The sequence below is a fragment of the Rutidosis leptorrhynchoides genome, chromosome 11 (assembly GCF_046630445.1).
Source record: "Rutidosis leptorrhynchoides isolate AG116_Rl617_1_P2 chromosome 11, CSIRO_AGI_Rlap_v1, whole genome shotgun sequence".
Taxonomy (NCBI): Eukaryota; Viridiplantae; Streptophyta; class Magnoliopsida; order Asterales; family Asteraceae; genus Rutidosis; species Rutidosis leptorrhynchoides.
In genome coordinates, this window is record NC_092343.1 from 267,928,495 (window position 1) to 267,948,501 (window position 20,007).

Consider the following 20,007-nt stretch of genomic DNA (forward strand, 5'->3'; position numbering starts at 1 on the left):
TTTATATTCCACCATATTAGCAGTAAACTTACCAGCAACTTCATTACTCATTGGCTTAAGTCTTTCCGAAAAAGCATTATATTTGTTTGTTAAAACCTATTCATATAATCATCCACATCTTATAAAGAGAATTACCACATCAACTACCGAGAATTAGCAATCAGTATTTTGATATCTCGCAGCATGTCTACATCAACAGTTATATGTATACATATAACCTTTATCTCTTAGAATTAAGACCTCCCATTCTGAAATTCTGAAAACAACCAGTCTGCGAATCAATACTCTGATTTTTGAAAAGTTGAATGAAGCAACAAAAACTGTAAACGACCTTAACAGCCAAAAGTTGAGATTTGTATGTTGGCAAAGCTCAGAAATGATGGAACTGGAAAATGGATTGAACAAACCATGAAGGAGGCTGTAGAAAAATCACAAAGACTAAATCTGCCTTCAAAGAATCCAAATGATTCAGTGTTTGCTGAAATCTTTAACGAATACCTTGCTCCTGACTCTACACCTTTACGGACAAATCTTCTTCATCATCCTTTGATATTAGAAATTCAAAGATATCATCGTATCTTTCATTATAAATATCCTCGATATTTTTGAACATATTTTCATAACTATTCTTATTCGAAATCATTTATCTTCTCGCAATATCACATCATAAAAGAAACTGTATAGTTTCTATATTCTGTAAACCTTCGAGTTTAAATTATGAACGTTTTGAAGTAGTGTTGGAAACTGATGCATGAGTCAGTATAATATAATGACACTTGATCAACGTGATTATATTATAGTAAGTCATGCTGAGTTTCTAATGAAACATGATGATTCACAGATCATAACGTCATCATGTGCCAGGTTACACGACTCTTACATTCTATCTAAGCTCCAAACATATCGAGAACATATCCTCTTGATAGTTCTATCTTTTCTCTTGAATTCTGGTAATTTAACCAATCAAGATCGTGCTATTACAATTTCTCTCTTAGAACATTAGTCATGTTCATTCGAAACTTCATATCTACGAATTCTGGACCATTATTCGCTTGAATTAAAGTCAGGAAGAGAAAACAAAAGTATGAATTAAGAAAGAAAGAATGAAAGATGTGAGTTGTGGAAATAAGGAAACAAAGGGGGTGAATTTATAGTGAATTATCCGACAGATCAGTCGAAACAGATGACCGCAATTAATCAAAGAGGATCTTAATTTCCTTAATTACCGAAGGATCAGATCTGATATAGATTACGTAGATTATCTCTAAATTCCTGAAATTCCGAAAATCCACCATGACTACGTCAAAAGTTAAATCTCTATCTCCATCTTTTGTGATAACTTCACTCGTACACTTCGAGTAATCGAAGTATTTTATTCATATTACTCTATGATAATAAAACTCTATTATTAAACTCATATTCGTCATAAAAACATTCTTATTGTTAGCCAAGACGACCTCGAACAAATTTTGGGACGAAATTTCTTTAACGGGTAGGTACTGTGACAACCCGAAAATTTCTGTCCAAATTTAAACTTAATCTTAATATGATTTCGACACAATAAGCAAAGTCTGTATTGTTGAGTCTCAAAATTTTTGAATTATTTTCATATATTCATATAACTTCGACCAATTCCGACGATTCACGAACAGATAATTGTAAATAGAATTGTGTATAGTTAAATATATATGTATATATATAATAATTGGAAATATAACTTTAAATATTATATGTCGTTGTTATCTAAATTAATTATGTAAAATAAAAATAAAAATATGATATTAGGATAATTATTAGTTAAAACATATCTATATATAAATAAAGTGTATTAAAGATAAATGTTAAATAACTGTAATACTCGTTTGATATTCCGATTGATATTAAGAAAGTTAAAATCAAACTTATGTAATTTTAAAATAAACGGTGATCCGAAAATGAGTTCTATAAATTTTGGACTTATTAAAAATGTATTTATGAACTATTTGTTGAATTTTAAAACTTTTTATATTTTTACTTGGGGTTAGGAGTGAATAATTAATGTAATTTTTATTTAATAGTTAATGACTGAATTTTATACCATAATGACTTAAATAAATAAAGGAAGTTATTTTAAAAATTTGGGATTTTTCCGAAGACTTTTATCCGCCACTGATTTCAAATAGTGCACGATACACAGTCAGTGAAAACTGTCGGCAGATAAAATAAAAGAGTGACAGTTCCACACGTTTTTACATCATCTTTATATTACAACTATTATTAAAATGTTTACTTTATGATTTTTGACACTGTTTTTGGTTTTTGGTCTCCACAATCCTAATCTATATATGACATACATATAATATATATACAGACACATGTATCATTATATGATCACCACTTTCAAGTTTAAAATTTTTATTCTTTCTTTTCCTTATTTCTGATTATCGATGAAACAAACCATCATGAGGCACGGCTATAAAACTGCCGTCCTTTACACCAACACTCTCTTCATTACTTTGCACGATCAACCTTCTAACCCATCATGAAACCATGAGAAATCACTCTCGATCTAAACTTCAATCGAACACCACCACCTCAGTTTAACGTTTTATAATCAAGGTAAATATCAGGTCACCATTTAACTTTGTATACGATCACTTAATTGCTACTCGATGTCTTGCTAGAACCATTATCATACACGTTTGTTTTTGGTTCACTATCAAAACCAAACCACACCACCATGATTCAAACCACCTTCCACCATTTTTGTGTTTGCCCCTAAACCATCGGTTATTACATGAACAATCACCATCCTATGATCATATGAACCACGACCATTATCCCAACAACATTCGATAGTACTTATTTCTGTTTATGGTTTCAACAACGAAACCACCACTAATTGTTCACCACCACATTTCAATCATCAACTTACACCCATCTCTCTTCTCTCTCACACACACTCAAATCACCTCTCTCTATAATTCACTCATGTTTTCTTTTTTCTGGATCGAATACTACAATTCGAGAATACAATATATGTTGCTGATCATCTAGCCAGTTATCAGATACAACCGGGTATTCTATTTTGATTTAACTATCCATCTATCTGTTTCCTTTCGCTTTATGATCTTGTTTCAATAACAAACGAAAACCCCACCTGCTACACCTTCTGTTTCTAGTTACTTTGGAACGAAACAACAAAAACGTCACCACTACGAATCATCATAACTGCTGCTACTCAGTTTTCTTTTCTGTTTTTCTGTCCAAATAACACCATAAACCGCCATCCATATGAAATGTCCCGTTCATATTGATTATAAATGTTCCATATTAATTGATTTCGTTGCGAGGTTTTGACATCTATATGAGACGTTTTTCAAAGACTGCATTCATTTTTAAAACAACCATAACCTTTATTTTATCAATAAAGGTTTCAAAAACATTACATAGATTATCAAATAATGATAATCTAAAATATACTGTTTACACACGACCATTACATAATGGTTTACAATAGAAATATATTACATCGACATATGTTTCTTGAATGCAGTTTTTACATAATATCATACAAACATGGACTCCAAATCTTGTCCTTATTTTAGTATGCAACAGCGGAAGCTCTTAATATTCACCTGAGAATAAACATGCTTTAAAGATCAACAAAAATGTTGGTGAGTTATAGGTTTAACCTATATATATCAAATCGTAACAATAGACCACAAGATTTCATATTTCAATATACATCCCATACATAGAGATAAAAATCATTCATATGGTGAACACCTGGTAACCGACATTAACAAGATGCATATATAAGTATATCCCCATCATTCCGGGACACCCTTCGGATATGATATAAATTTCGAAGTACTATAGCATCCGGTACTTTGGATGGAGTTTGTTAGGCCCAATAGATCTATCTTTAGGATTCGCGTCAATTAGGGTGTCTGTTCCCTAATTCTTAGATTACCAGACTTAATAAAAAGGGGCATATTCGATTTTGATAATTCAACCATAGAATGTAGTTTCACGTACTTGTGTCTATTTTGTAAATCATTTATAAAACCTGCATGTATTCTCATCCCAAAAATATTAGATTTTAAAAGTGAGACTATAACTCACTTTCACAGATTTTTACTTCGTCGGGAAGTAAGACTTGGCAACTGGTCGATTCATGAACCTATAACAAATATGTACATATATATCAAAGTATATTCAAAATATATTTACAACACTTTTAATACATTTTGATGTTTTAAGTTTATTAAGTCAGCTGTCCTCGTTAGTAACCTACAACTAGTTGTCCAACGTTAGATGTATAGAAAAAAAATTGATATATATTATCTTGAATCAATCCACGACCCAGTGTATACACGTCTCAGGCTAGATCACAACTCAAAGTATATATATTTTTGGAATCAACCTCAACCATGTATAGCTAACTCCCACATTACTGCATATAGAGTGTCTATGGTTGTTCCAAATAATATATACACATAGGTCGATATGATATGTCAAAACATTTGCATACGTGTCTATGGTATCCCAAGATTACATAATATATTAGAATACATGTATAATACAATATAAGTTAGCTAGGATATGATTAATATAGATTTGTTATGAATTTTCACGTTGCTACAACAAGAAAAATTATCCAATCTTGTTTTACCCATAACTTCTTCATTTTAAATCCGTTTTGAGTGAATCAAATTGCTATGGTTTCATATTGAACTCTATTTTATGAATCCAAATAGAAAAAGTATAGGTTTATAGTTGAAAATATAAGTTACCAGTCGTTTTTGTAAAGGTAGTCATTTCAGTCGAAAGAACGACGTCTAGATGACCATTTTAGAAAACATACTTCCACTTTGAGTTTAACCATGATTTTTGGATATAGTTTCATGTTCATATGAAAAATTATTTTCCCAGAAGAACAACTTTTAAATCAAAGTTTATCATAGTTTTTAATTAACTAACCCAAAACAGCCCGCGGTGTTACTACGACGGCGTATGTCCGATTTTTACAGTGTTCTTCGTGTTTCCAGGTTTTAAATCATTAAGTTAGCATATCATATAGATATATAACATGTGTTTAGTTGATTTTAAAAGTCAAGTTAGAAGGATTAACTTTTGTTTGCGAACAAGTTTAGAATTAACTAAACTATGTTCTAGTGATTACAAGTTTAAACCTTCGAATAAGATAGCTTTATATGTATGAATCAAATAATATTATGAACATCATTACTACCTCAAGTTTTCTGGATAAAGCTACTAGAAATGAAAAAAATGGATCTAGCTTCAAAGGATCCTTGGATGGCTTGAATGTTCTTGAAGCAGAATCATGACACGAAAAACAAGTTCAAGTAAGATTTCCACTCGAAATAAGATTGTTATAGTTATAGAAATTGAATCAAAGTTTGAATATGAGTATTACCTTGTATTAGAAAGATTTCTTGAGGTTGGATGATCACTCTACAAGATTGGAAGTAAGCTAGCAAACTTAGAAGTATTCTTGATTTTATAAAACTAGAACTTGTAGAATTTATGAAGAACACTTAGAACTTGAAGATAGAACTTGAAAGAGATCAATTAGATGAATAAAATTGAAGAATGAAAGTGTTTGTAGGTGTTTTTGGTCGTTGGTGTATGGATTAGATATAAAGGATATGTAATTTTTTTTCATGTAAATAAGTCATGAATGATTACTCATATTTTTGTAATTTTATGAGATATTTCATGCTAGTTGCCAAATGATGGTTCTCAAATGTGTTAGGAGACTCACATGGGCTGCTAATAGCTGATCATTAGAGTGTATATACCAATAGTACATACATCTAAAAGCTATGTATTGTACGAGTACGAATACGGGTGCATACGAGTAGAATTGTTGATGAAACTGAACGAGGATGTAATTGTAAGCATTTTTATTAAGTAGAAGTATTTTGATAAGTGTCTTGAAGTCTTTCAAAAGTGTATGAATACATATTAAAACACTACATGTATATACATTTGAATTGAGTCGTTAAGTCATCGTTAGTCGTTACATGTAAATGTTGATTTGAAACCTTTAAGTTAACGATCATGTTAAATGTTGTTAACCCAATGTTTATTATATCTAATGAGATGTTATATTATTACATTATCATGATATTATGATATATTAATATATCTTAGTATGATATATACATTAAAATATCGTTACAACGATAATCGTTACATATAAGTCTCGTTTCGTAATTCTTGATTTAGTAGTCTTGTTTTTACATATGTAGTTCATTGTTAACACACTTAATGATATATTTAAATATCATTTTATCATGTTAAATATAGTGTATCCATATCTTAATATGATACATATGTATTTAGTAGACGTTATCATAACGATAATCGTTATATATATATCATTTCGAGTTTCTTAACTTAGTATTCTCATTTCTTATGTATATCACACATTGTTAATATACTTAGTGAGATACTTACTCATCATAATCTCATGTCAACCATATATATATATATATATGTCTATATATACCACAACATGTAGTTTTTACAAATTTGTAACGTTCGTGAATCGCCGGTCAACTTGGGTGATCAATTGTCTATATGAAACTTATTTCATTTAATCAAGTCTTAACAAGTTTGATTGCTTAACATGTTGGAAACATTTAATCATGTAAATATCAATTTCATTTAATATATAAAAACATGGACAAGTTTGGGTCACTACACCATAATTGTATATTGTCACTGCAGTACGAGCTAGTTTTCTGTTTCTATAAAACCACGAGGAACGAGAAGGATGAACGAGCTGCAAATCCTACTGTAGCACTTTTATTTTTTTAAACTATTAATAATGAAAAGAGAATTGATAGCGACTACTGCAACTTGCTTGTGTCGGTTGCTATTAAATAAATTAAAACCCTACAAACTGGACTCTATACAGTAATTGGTAACGGGATTATTCTTGGGCCACTATGTTCTATTTTCACTTTACTAAGAGGGCCGAGAAAACCCAATAGGTCAGATGGGTCGTGAACCTGTTGGTTAGTCTGTTGGGCCTGTAACAAAATAATAGGACGAGCCTAAAGCTTGCAAAAGCTTTCATGTTGCTGCACACTTCGGATGAGGTTTGGAAATGAGAGGAATGATGGGATGTGGACGATGATGACGATGCCATGAGTATGATGATGAGTATGTACGTGAGTAACATGATGGTGGTGTACGTATGGAAGAAAACGATATTCGTGTTATTAAGATTCGTGAATTTATGTGATAAAGATGATGGTGTGGTTAATGATCGAAACGATAAAATTAATCGAATTATGATGATGAAGTGCAAATGGGTTTTGATTGTTAAGGAAGAAGATGAACATAAAATATATGATAAATGGAAATAGATTCGTATATAAATCAGAACGACAAAAAGGGTTGGATGGTCGCGGGTTCGAGTCGGGTAGTGGCGTTTTATTTTTAAAGCTCCTTTCTTCAAAGGTTGTATTCTAAAATTATTATTATTATTATTATTATTATTATTATTATTATTATTATTATTATTATTATTATTATTATTATTATTATTATTATTATTATTATTATTATTATAAATTTTATCATTTTATTATTAATGTTAGTAATATTATTATTATTATTATTAAAAACTATCATTATAAATATTATCATTACTAATAACTATTTTTATTTATTAAAATTATCATTTTTATTAAAAATTAATATTTCTATTATTATTATTAGTAATATTAAAACTATCATTTTATTATCATTAAAACTATCATTATCATTATTAGATCTGTCATTATTTTTATTACTATTATTAACATTAATATATTTATTAACAAGTATTATTATTAAGTATTATTAGTATTAAGAATTTTTATCAAAATTAGTGTTTTTAATGTAAGAATAATACAACCTTTTTATTTTATTATTATTACTACCATTATTAAAATTTTTATATATTTTATTATTACTATCATTTTATTATCAATATTAATATTAGTATTAGTATTTTCATTATTATTATTATTATAAGTATCATTATTATTAATGTTATTCCTATTACTAATACTATAACAAATAAATATTAATTATATATATAAAAAAATATTTAATACATATAACATAACTATAATAATACTTTTATAATAAATAATAATTAGTTATCTAAAGTAAATAAAGTAAATATATCTAACTAAATTATTAATGAACACTATAAATTATTAAATATAATAATTATATCACTAAGAATAAATACATAAATTTGTTCGACTTCAACTATATGTGTTAATATATATATATAAATGATATAGGTTCGTGAATCCGAGGCCAACCCTGCATTGTTCAATATCGTCATATGTATTTTTACTACAAAATACAGTATTGTGAGTTTCATTTGCTCCCATTTTAAATGCTTTTGCAATATATATATTTTTGGGACTGAATATACATGCGCTGCTTTTATAAATGTTTTATGAAATAGACACAAGTAATCGAAACTACATTCTATGGTTGGATTATCGAAATTGAATATCACCCTTTTAGCTTGGTAGCCTAAGAATTAGGGAACAGACCCCCTAATTGACGCGAATCCTGAAGATAGATCTATGGGCCTAACAAAACCCATCCAGGTTATGGATGCTTTATGTAGTGACCCGAACTTTTCCATGTTTATATATATTAATTGAGATTGATATTTACATGATTAAATGTTTCCAACATGTTAAGCAATCAAACTTGTTAAGACTTGATTAATCGAAATATGTTTCATATAGATAATTGACCACCCAAGTTGACCGGTGATTCACGAACGTTAAAACTTGTAAAAACTATACGATGACATATATATGGTTATATATATAGTTAACATGTTTTTATTATAAGTATGTATCTCATTAGGTATTTTAACAATGAGTTATATACATAAAAATGAGACTATTAATTTAAGAAACTCGAAAACGATATATATAACGATTATCGTTATAACAACGTCTTACTAGGTACATATGAATCATATTAAGATATTGATACACTTGGTTAATTATGTTAAATGATAAGTAAATATATTATTAAGTGTATTAACAATGAAATACATATGTAAAAATAAGACTACTAACTTAATGATTTCAAAACGAGACATATATGTAACGATTATCGTTGTAACAACATTTAACTGTATATACATCATACTAAGATATATTATATATCATAATATCATGATAATATAATAATTTAACATCTCATTTGTTATAATAAACAATGGGTTAACAACATTCAACAAGATCGTTAACCTAAAGGTTTCAAAACAACATTTACATGTAACGACTAACGATGACTTAACGACTCAGTTAAAATGTATATACATGTAGTGTTTTAATATGTATTCATACACTTTTGAAAGACTTCAATACACTTATGAAAATACTTCTACTTAACAAAAATGCTTACAATTACATCCTCGTTCAGTTTCATCAACAATTCTACTCGTATGCACCCGTATTCGTACTCATACAATACACAGCTTTTAGATGTATGTACTATTGGTATATACACTCCAATGATCAGCTCTTAGCAGCCCATGTGAGTCACCTAACACATGTGGGAACTATCATTTGGCAACTAGCATGAAATATCTCATAAAATTACAAAAATATGAGTAATCATTCATGACTTATTTACATGAAAACAAAATTACATATCCTTTATATCTAATCCATACAAAAACGACCAAAAACACCTACAAACACTTTCATTCTTCAATTTTCTTCATCTAATTGATCTCTCTCAAGTTCTATCTTCAAGTTCTAAGTGTTCTTCATAAATTCTACAAGTTCTAGTTACATAAAATCAAGAATACTTTCAAGTTTGCTAGCTCACTTCCAATCTTGTAAGGTGATCATCCAACCTCAAGAAATCTTTGTTTCTTACAGTAGGTTATCATTCTAATACAAGGTAATAATCATATTCAAACTTTGGTTCAATTTCCATAACTATAACAATCTTATTTCAAGTGATGATCTTAATTGAACTTGTTTTCGTGTCATGATTCTGCTTCAAGAACTTCGAGCCATCCAAGGATCCGTTGAAGCTAGATCCATTTTTCTCTTTTCCAGTAGGTTTATCCAAGGAACTTAAGGTAGTAATGATGTTCATAACATCATTCGATTCATACATATAAAGCTATCTTATTCGAAGGTTTAAACTTGTAATCACTAGAACATAGTTTAGTTAATTCTAAACTTGTTCGCAAACAAAAGTTAATCCTTCTAACTTGACTTTTAAAATCAACTAAACACATGTTCTATATCTATATGATATGCTAACTTAATGATTTAAAACCTGGAAACACGAAAAACACCGTAAAACCGGATTTACGCCGTCGTAGTAACACCGCGGGCTGTTTTGGGTTAGTTAATTAAAAACTATGATAAACTTTGATTTAAAAGTTGTTATTCTGAGAAAATGATTTTTATTATGAACATGAAACTATATCCAAAAATTATGGTTAAACTCAAAGTGGAAGTATGTTTTCTAAAATGGTCATCTAGACGTCGTTCTTTCGACTGAAATGACTACCTTTACAAAAATGACTTGTAACTTATTTTTCCGACTATAAACCTATAATTTTTCTGTTTAGATTCATAAAATAGAGTTCAATATGAAACCATAGCAATTTGATTCACTCAAAACGGATTTATAATGAAGAAGTTATGGGTAAAACAAGATTGGATAATTTTTCTCATTTTAGCTACGTGAAAATTGGTAACAAATCTATTTCAACCATAACTTAATCAACTTGTATTGTATATTATGTAATCTTGAGATACCATAGACACGTATACAATGTTTCGACCTATCATGTCGACACATCTATATATATTTCGGAACAACCATAGACACTCTATATGTGAATGTTGGAGTTAGCTATTCAGGGTTGAGGTTGATTCCGAAATATATATAGTTTGAGTTGTGATCAATACTGAGATATGTATACACTGGGTCATGGATTGATTCAAGATAATATTTATCGATTTATTTCTGTACATCTAACTGTGGACAACTAGTTGTAGGTTACTAACGAGGACAGCTGACTTAATAAACTTAAAACATCAAAATATATTAAAAGTGTTGTAACTATATTTTGAACATACTTTGATATATATGTATATATTGTTATAGGTTCGTGAATCAACCAGTAGCCAAGTCTTACTTCCCGACGAAGTAAAAATCTGTGAAAGTGAGTTATAGTCCCACTTTTAAAATCTAATATTTTTGGGATGAGAATACATGCAGGTTTTATAAATGATTTACAAAATAGACACAAGTACGTGAAACTACATTCTATGGTTGAATTATCGAAATCGAATATGCCCCTTTTTATTAAGTCTGGTAATCTAAGAATTAGGGAACAGACACCCTAATTGACGCGAATCCTAAAGATAGATCTATCGGGCCCAACAAGCCCCATCCAAAGTACCGGATGCTTTAGTACTTCGAAATTTTTATCATGTCCGAAGGAGGATCCCGGAATGATGGGGATATTCTTATATATACATCTTGTTAATGTCAGTTACCAGGTGTTCACCATATGAATGATTTTTATCTCTATGTATGGGATGCGTATTGAAATATGAAATCTTGTGGTCTATTATTATGATTTGATATATATAGGTTAAACCTATAACTCACCAACATTTTTGTTGACGTTTTAAGCATTTTATTCTCAGGTGATTATTAAGAGCTTCCGCTGTCGCATACTTAAATAAGGACGAGATTTGGAGTCCATGCTTGTATGCTATTGTGTAAAAACTGCATTCAAGAAACTTATTTTGTTGTAACATATTTGTATTGTAAACCATTATGTAATGGTCGTGTGTAAACAGGATATTTTAGATTATCATTATTTGATAATCTACGTAAAGCTTTTTAAAACCTTTATCTATGAAATAAAGGTTATGGTTTGTTTTAAAAATGAATGCAGTCTTTGAAAAACGTCTCATATAGAGGTCAAAACCTCACAACGAAATCAATTAATATGGAACGTTTTTAATCAATAAGAACGGGACATTTCAGTTGGTATCCGAGCGTTGGTCTTAGAGAACCAGAATTTTGCATTAGTGTGTCTTATCGAGTTTGTTAGGATGCATTAGTGAGTCTGGACTTCGACCGTGTTTACTTGAAAAATGATTGCTTAACAAATTTTGTTGGAAACTATATATTTTTAACATGTGAATATTATGTGATATATTAATCTCTTAACGCGTTTGATATTATGTGATAGATGTCTACCTCTAGAACAAGTCCCATTGACTCACCTAATAATAATGAAGAGTCAAATGTAAATTGGAATGATTCGTGGACCGATTCACAAGTTCCCGAAGAGGAACCGGAAGAAGAGTCGGAACTGGAAGAAGAATCGGAACCGGAAGAAGAATCGGAACCGGATGAAGAAGTAGAATCGGTGGGGGAAATAATAAAACGGTTAAGTAAAAGAAAATCCTCAACCAACCGACCAAGGTTAATTATGGTCAATGGTGTTTCCGCCAAGGAAGTAAAATATTGGGAGGATTACAAATTCTCCGATGAATCGGATTCCGACGAGAATTCCGATGATGTTATAGAAATTACCCCAACTGAATTTAAAAAGGCAAAAGAAAATAATAAGGGAAAGGGCATAAAAATAGAGAAATCTAATTCCAACCCCGATGAACTTTATATGTATCGTCAACCCCCGAAGTCCTTAAGTTGTAACAATGACCCGGGAACCTCTAAACCACCAGGTTTTTCTAAACCAATGTGGAAAACGACGGCTCGTATTAGGGGAACATCATATATCCCTAGAAACTTGGCAAAACGAACCAAAACCGAAGAAGAAGAAGAAGAAACGAGTGAGTCAGAATAAGATAGTTGTATTCGTGTGGTGTAATATATGTAATATAGTGTGCTTATGCTTTATGATATATGTAAAAATTGCTTGTATTAATAAGTATTTTTTTTTATGAATCTAACTCTTGTCTATTTTACAGTATAAAAGCACAAAATGGATAGACAACCCAATATTTAAAGAGACCTACCCGGAGACATGATTGATGAAATCTTGTCTAGAGTCGGTCAGAATTCCTCGGCACAACTATTTAAGGCGAGATCAGTTTGTAAGACATTCGAAGAACGTTCCAAGAATGTCTTGGTTTATAAGAGACTTTCGTTTGAAAGATGGGGGATATCACATTGGGAAACCCATAAGTTACGATGTGTTTACTTTGACGCATATATTGCGGGGAACCCAAATGCTATTTTACGCAATGGGTTAAGAAATTATTTTGACTCAATATATCCGAATATTGGACTTCGTGATTTAGAAAAATCGGCTAACATGCAACATAAAGAAGCATGTTATGCTTACGGATTAGTAATGTTCGCTTCTCACCAAAGTGATAAAAAGAACATCGGCCTACAACTATTAAACAAAACATTCCCACAAGTGACGGAGTCGGTAATTGGGGTAAGAAATGAGGTTTTTAGATTATTACGGGACTGTTGGACATTACGTAACCCTCATCCCTTTGACGACGTTACAACGCGCTGTCTTATCAACGGCCATAATGGTTATGTTCCACAAGACCAAGGATGGGAAGTAGTCCTAGTAAAACCAGAATGCATGACTTGTTTCTGGACGTATGAATTACGTGTCTTTATTGCCTTTGCTGAACGACTTGTGTACTAGCTAGAATTATCTTCACAACTATCTTGTATCAAAGTTATTGTGTGCTATATTTCATGCTTTATGTAAAATAAGCGGTATTGTAAGTTTGTAAAATATTGTATAAAAGTTTGAACGCGAAATATTATTATAATCAGTTTTTCATATAGAATTGTAGTAGTTGAATTGTATATTAACTACTAAGTATGAACTTAACGGGTAGGTACTACCCGAATTTAAACTTATAAAACGCTAATATGAAGAAAAAGCTTTTATAAATGAGTTCATATTATGCTACAAAATACTATTAACTACTCTTAATATTCTGTATGATTAACTTGTTCCATTTGACTATTTTGAAGGAAATGGCACCGACTACTCGACACACCGTGAATATGAATGAAGAGGAATTCCGTACTTTTCTAGCTTCAAACATAGCCACAGTACAGGCTGCGCTAGATACCAACAATAACCTTGGATCTAGCAGTACAGGAAATCGTGTAGGATGCACCTACAAAGAATTCACTGCCTGCAAACCTTTGGAATTTGATGGAACCGAAGGACCGATCGGATTGAAACGGTGGACCGAGAAGGTCGAATCGGTGTTTGCCATAAGTAAGTGTACTGAAGAGGACAAAGTGAAGTACGTTACGCATACCTTCATAGGTTCTGCGTTAACATGGTGGAATACCTATTTAGAGCAAGTGGGACAAGACGATGCGTACGCACTACCGTGGTCAGCATTCAAGCACTTGATGAACGAGAAGTACCGTCCCAGAACCGAGGTCAATAAGCTCAAGACAGAACTTAGAGGGTTACGAACCCAAGGATTTGATATTACCACGTACGAAAGACGATTCACAGAATTGTGCCTATTGTGTCCGGGAGCATTCGAAGATGAGGAAGAGAAGATCGACGCGTTTGTGAAAGGATTACCGGAAAGAATCCAAGAAGATATAAGTTCACACGAGCCCGCCTCCATACAACAGGCATGTAGAATGGCTCACAAACTAGTGAACCAGATTGAAGAAAGAATTAAAGAACAGACTGCTGAAGAGGCCAATGTGAAGCAAGTCAAAAGAAAGTGGGAGGAAAACGGTGATAAGAATCACCAATACAACAACAACAGCAATTATAACAATAATCGCAACAACTATCCTAACAATCGCAACATCAATCGCAACTACAACAAACGGCCCAACAACAACAACAACAACAACAACAACAGCAACCACAACAATCATCTTAACAACAATAATAACCGCAACAACAACAATAATCAGAAGCAGCTATGCCAAAGGTGTGAAAAGTATCACTCGGGGTTCTGCACCAAATTTTGCAACAAGTGTAAAAGAAATGGTCATAGCGCGGCGAAGTGTGATGTCTACGGACCAGGGGTTAATAGAACGAAAGGAACAAATGGTGTCGGAACGAGTAATGGCAGAGCAAGTAGTGTCGGAGCAAGTTATGCCAATGTAGTTTGTTATAAATGTGGAAAACTGGGCCACATTATTAGAAATTGCCCGAACCAGGAGAACACGAATGGACAAGGCCACGGAAGAGTTTTCAATATTAATGCGGCAGAGGCACAGGAAGACCCGGAGCTTGTTACGGGTACGTTTCTTATTGACAATAAATCTGCTTACGTTTTATTTGATTCGGGTGCGGATAGAAGCTATATGAGTAGAGATTTTTGTGCTAAATTAAGTTGTCCATTGACGCCTTTGGATAGTAAATTTTTACTAGAATTAGCAAATGGTAAATTAATTTCAGCAGATAATATATGTCGGAATCGAGAAATTAAACTGGTTAGCGAAACATTTAAGATTGATTTGATAGCAGTAGAGTTAGGGAGTTTTGATGTGATAATCGGTATGGACTGGTTGAAAGAAGTGAAAGCAGAGATCGTTTGTTACAAAAATGCAATTCGCATTATACGAGAAAAAGGAAAACCCTTAATGGTGTACGGAGAAAAGGGCAACACGAAGCTACATCTTATTAGTAATTTGAAGGCACAAAAACTAATAAGAAAAGGTTGCTATGCTGTTCTAGCACACGTCGAGAAAGTACAAACTGAAGAAAAGAGCATCAATGATGTTCCCATTGCAAAAGAATTTTCCCGATGTATTTCCGAAAGAATTACCGGGATTACTCCCACATCGATCCGTTGAATTTCAAATAGATCTTGTACCAGGAGCTGCACCAATAGCTTGTGCTCCTTAAAGACTCGCACCCAGCGAGATGAAAGAACTGCAAAGCCAATTACAAGAACTTTTAGAGCGTGGTTTCATTCGACCAAGCACATCACCGTGGGGAGCTCCTGTTTTGTTTGTCAAGAAGAAAGATGGTACATTCAGGTTGTGTATCGACTACCGAGAGTTGAACAAACTTACCATCAAGAACCGCTACCCACTACCGAGAATCAACGACTTATTTGATCAACTACAAGGCTCGTCTGTTTATTCAAAGATTGACTTATGTTCCGGGTATCATCAAATGCGGGTGAAAGAAGATGATATTCCAAAAACTGCTTTTAGGACGCGTTATGGTCATTACGAGTTTATGGTTATGCCGTTTGGATTGACTAACGCACCAGCTATGTTCATGGACCTTATGAACCGAGTGTGTGGGCCATATCTTGACAAGTTTGTCATTGTTTTCATCGATGACATACTTATTTACTCAAAGAATGATCAAGAGCATGAAGAACATTTGAGAAAAGTGCTAGAAGTATTGAGGAAAGAAAAACTGTACGCTAAATTTTCAAAGTGTGCATTTTGGTTGGAAGAAGTTCAATTCCTCGGTCACATAGTGAACAAAGAAGGTATCCAGGTGGACCCGAAAAAGATCGAAACCGTTGAAAAGTGGTAAACCCCAAAAACTCCGAAGCATATACGTCAATTTTTAGGATTGGCTGGTTACTACAGAAGATTCATCCAAGATTTCTCCAAAATAGCAAAACCCTTGACTGCATTAACGCATAAAGGGAAGAAATTTGAATGGAAGGATGAACAAGAGAAGGCGTTTCAATTATTGAAGAAAAAGCTAACTACGGCACCTATATTGTCATTGTCTGAAGGGAATGATGATTTTGTGATTTATTGTGACGCATCAAAGCAAGGTCTCGGTTGTGTATTAATGCAACGGACGAAGGTGATTGCTTATGTGTCTAGACAATTGAAGATTCACGAGCAAAATTATACGACGCATGATTTAGAATTAGGCGCGGTTGTTTTTGCATTAAAGACTTGGAGGCACTACTTATATGGGGTCAAAAGTATTATATATACCGACCACAAAAGTCTTCAACACATATTTAATCAGAAACAACTGAATATGAGGCAGCGTAGGTGGATTGAATTATTGAATGATTACGACTTTGAGATTCGTTACCACCCAGGGAAGGCAAATGTGGTAGCCGATGCCTTGAGCAGGAAGGACAGAGAACCCATTCGAGTAAAATCTATGAATATAATGATTCATAATAACCTTACTACTCAAATAAAGGAGGCGCAACAAGGAGTTTTAAAAGAGGGAAATTTAAAGGATGAAATACCCAAAGGATCGGAGAAGCATCTTAATATTCAGGAAGACGGAACCCGGTATAGGGCTGAAAGGATTTGGGTACCAAAATTTGGAGATATGAGAGAAATGGTACTTAGAGAAGCTCATAAAACCAGATACTCAATACATCCTGGAACGGGAAAGATGTACAAAGATCTCAAGAAACATTTTTGGTGGCCGGGTATGAAAGCCGATGTTGCTAAATACTTAGGGGAATGTTTGACGTGTTCGAAGGTCAAAGCGGAGCATCAGAAACCATCAGGTCTACTGCAACAACCCGAAATCCCGGAATGGAAATGGGAAAACATTACCATGGATTTCATCACTAAATTGCCAAGGACTGCAAGTGGTTTTGATACTATTTGGGTAATAGTTGATCGTCTCACCAAATCAGCACACTTCTTGCCAATAAGAGAAGATGACAAGATGGAGAAGTTAGCACGACTGTATTTGAAGGAAGTCATCTCCAGACATGGAATACCAATCTCTATTATCTCTGATAGGGATGGCAGATTTATTTCAAGATTCTGGCAGACATTACAGCAAGCATTAGGAACTCGTCTAGACATGAGTACTGCCTATCATCCACAAACTGATGGGCAGAGCGAAAGGATGATACAAACACTTGAAGACATGCTACGAGCATGTGTTATTGATTTCGGAAACAGTTGGGATCGACATCTACCGTTAGCAGAATTTTCCTACAACAACAGCTACCATTCAAGCATTGAGATGGCGCCGTTTGAAGCACTTTATGGTAGAAAGTGCAGGTCTCCGATTTGTTGGAGTGAAGTGGGGGATAGACAGATTACGGGTCCGGAGATAATACAAGAAACTACCGAGAAGATCATCCAAATTCAACAACGGTTGAAAACCGTCCAAAGTCGACAAAAGAGCTACGCTGACATTAAAAGAAAAGATATAGAATTTGAAATTGGAGAGATGGTCATGCTTAAAGTTGCACCTTGGAAAGGCGTTGTTCGATTTGGTAAACGAGAGAAATTAAATCCAAGGTATATTGGACCATTCAAGATTATTGATCGTGTCGGACCAGTAGCTTACCGACTTGATTTACCTCAACAACTCGCGGCTGTACATAACACTTTCCACGTCTCAAATTTGAAGAAATGTTTTGCTAAAGAAGATCTCACTATTCCGTTAGATGAAATCCAAATCAACGAAAAACTTCAATTCATCGAAGAACCCGTCGAAATAATGGATCGTGAGGTTAAAAGACTTAAGCAAAACAAGATACCAATTGTTAAGGTTCAATGGAATGCTCGTAGAGGACCCGAGTTCACCTGGGAGCGTGAAGATCAGATGAAGAAGAAATACCCGCATCTATTTCCAGAAGATTCGTCAACACCTTCAACAGCTTAAAATTTCGGGACGAAATTTATTTAACGGGTAGGTACTGTAGTGACCCGAACTTTTCCATGTTTATATATATTAATTGAGATTGATATTTACATGATTAAATGTTTCCAACATGTTAAGCAATCAAACTTGTTAAGACTTGATTAATCGAAATATGTTTCATATAGACAATTGACCACCCAAGTTGACCGGTGATTCACGAACGTTAAAACTTGTAAAAACTATACGATGACATATATATGGTTATATATATAGTTAACATGTTTTTATTATAAGTATGTATCTCATTAGGTATTTAAACAATGAGTTATATACATAAAAATGAGACTATTAATTTAAGAAACTCGAAAACGATATATATAACGATTATCGTTATAACAACGTCTTACTAGGTACATATGAATCATATTAAGATATTGATACACTTGGTTAATTATGTTAAATGATAAGTAAATATATTATTAAGTGTATTAACAATGAAATACATATGTAAAAATAAGACTACTAACTTAATGATTTCGAAACAGACATATATGTAACGATTATCGTTGTAACGACATTTAACTGTATATACATCATACTAAGATATATTATATATCATAATATCATGATAATATAATAATTTAACATCTCATTTGTTATAATAAACAATGGGTTAACAACATTCAACAAGATCGTTAACCTAAAGGTTTCAAAACAACATTTACATGTAACGACTAACGATGACTTAACGACTCAGTTAAAATGTATATACATGTAGTGTTTTAATATGTATTCATACACTTTTGAAAGACTTCAATACACTTATCAAAATACTTCTACTTAACAAAAATGCTTACAATTACATCCTCGTTCAGTTTCATCAACAATTCTACTCGTATGCACCCGTATTCGTACTCATACAATACACAGCTTTTAGATGTATGTACTATTGGTATATACACTCCAATGATCAGCTCTTAGCAGCCCATGTGAGTCACCTAACACATGTGGGAACCATCATTTGGCAACTAGCATGAAATATCTCATAAAATTACAAAAATATGAGTAATCATTCATGACTTATTTACATGAAAACAAAATTACATATCCTTTATATCTAATCCATACACCAACGATCAAAAACACCTACAAACACTTTCATTCTTCAATTTTCTTCATCTAATTGATCTCTCTCAATTTCTATCTTCAAGTTCTAAGTGTTCTTCATAAATTCTACAAGTTCTAGTTACATAAAATCAAGAATACTTTCAAGTTTGCTAGCTCACTTCCAATCTTGTAAGGTGATCATCTAACCTCAAGAAATCTTTGTTTCTTACAGTAGGTTATCATTCTAATACAAGGTAATAATCATATTCAAACTT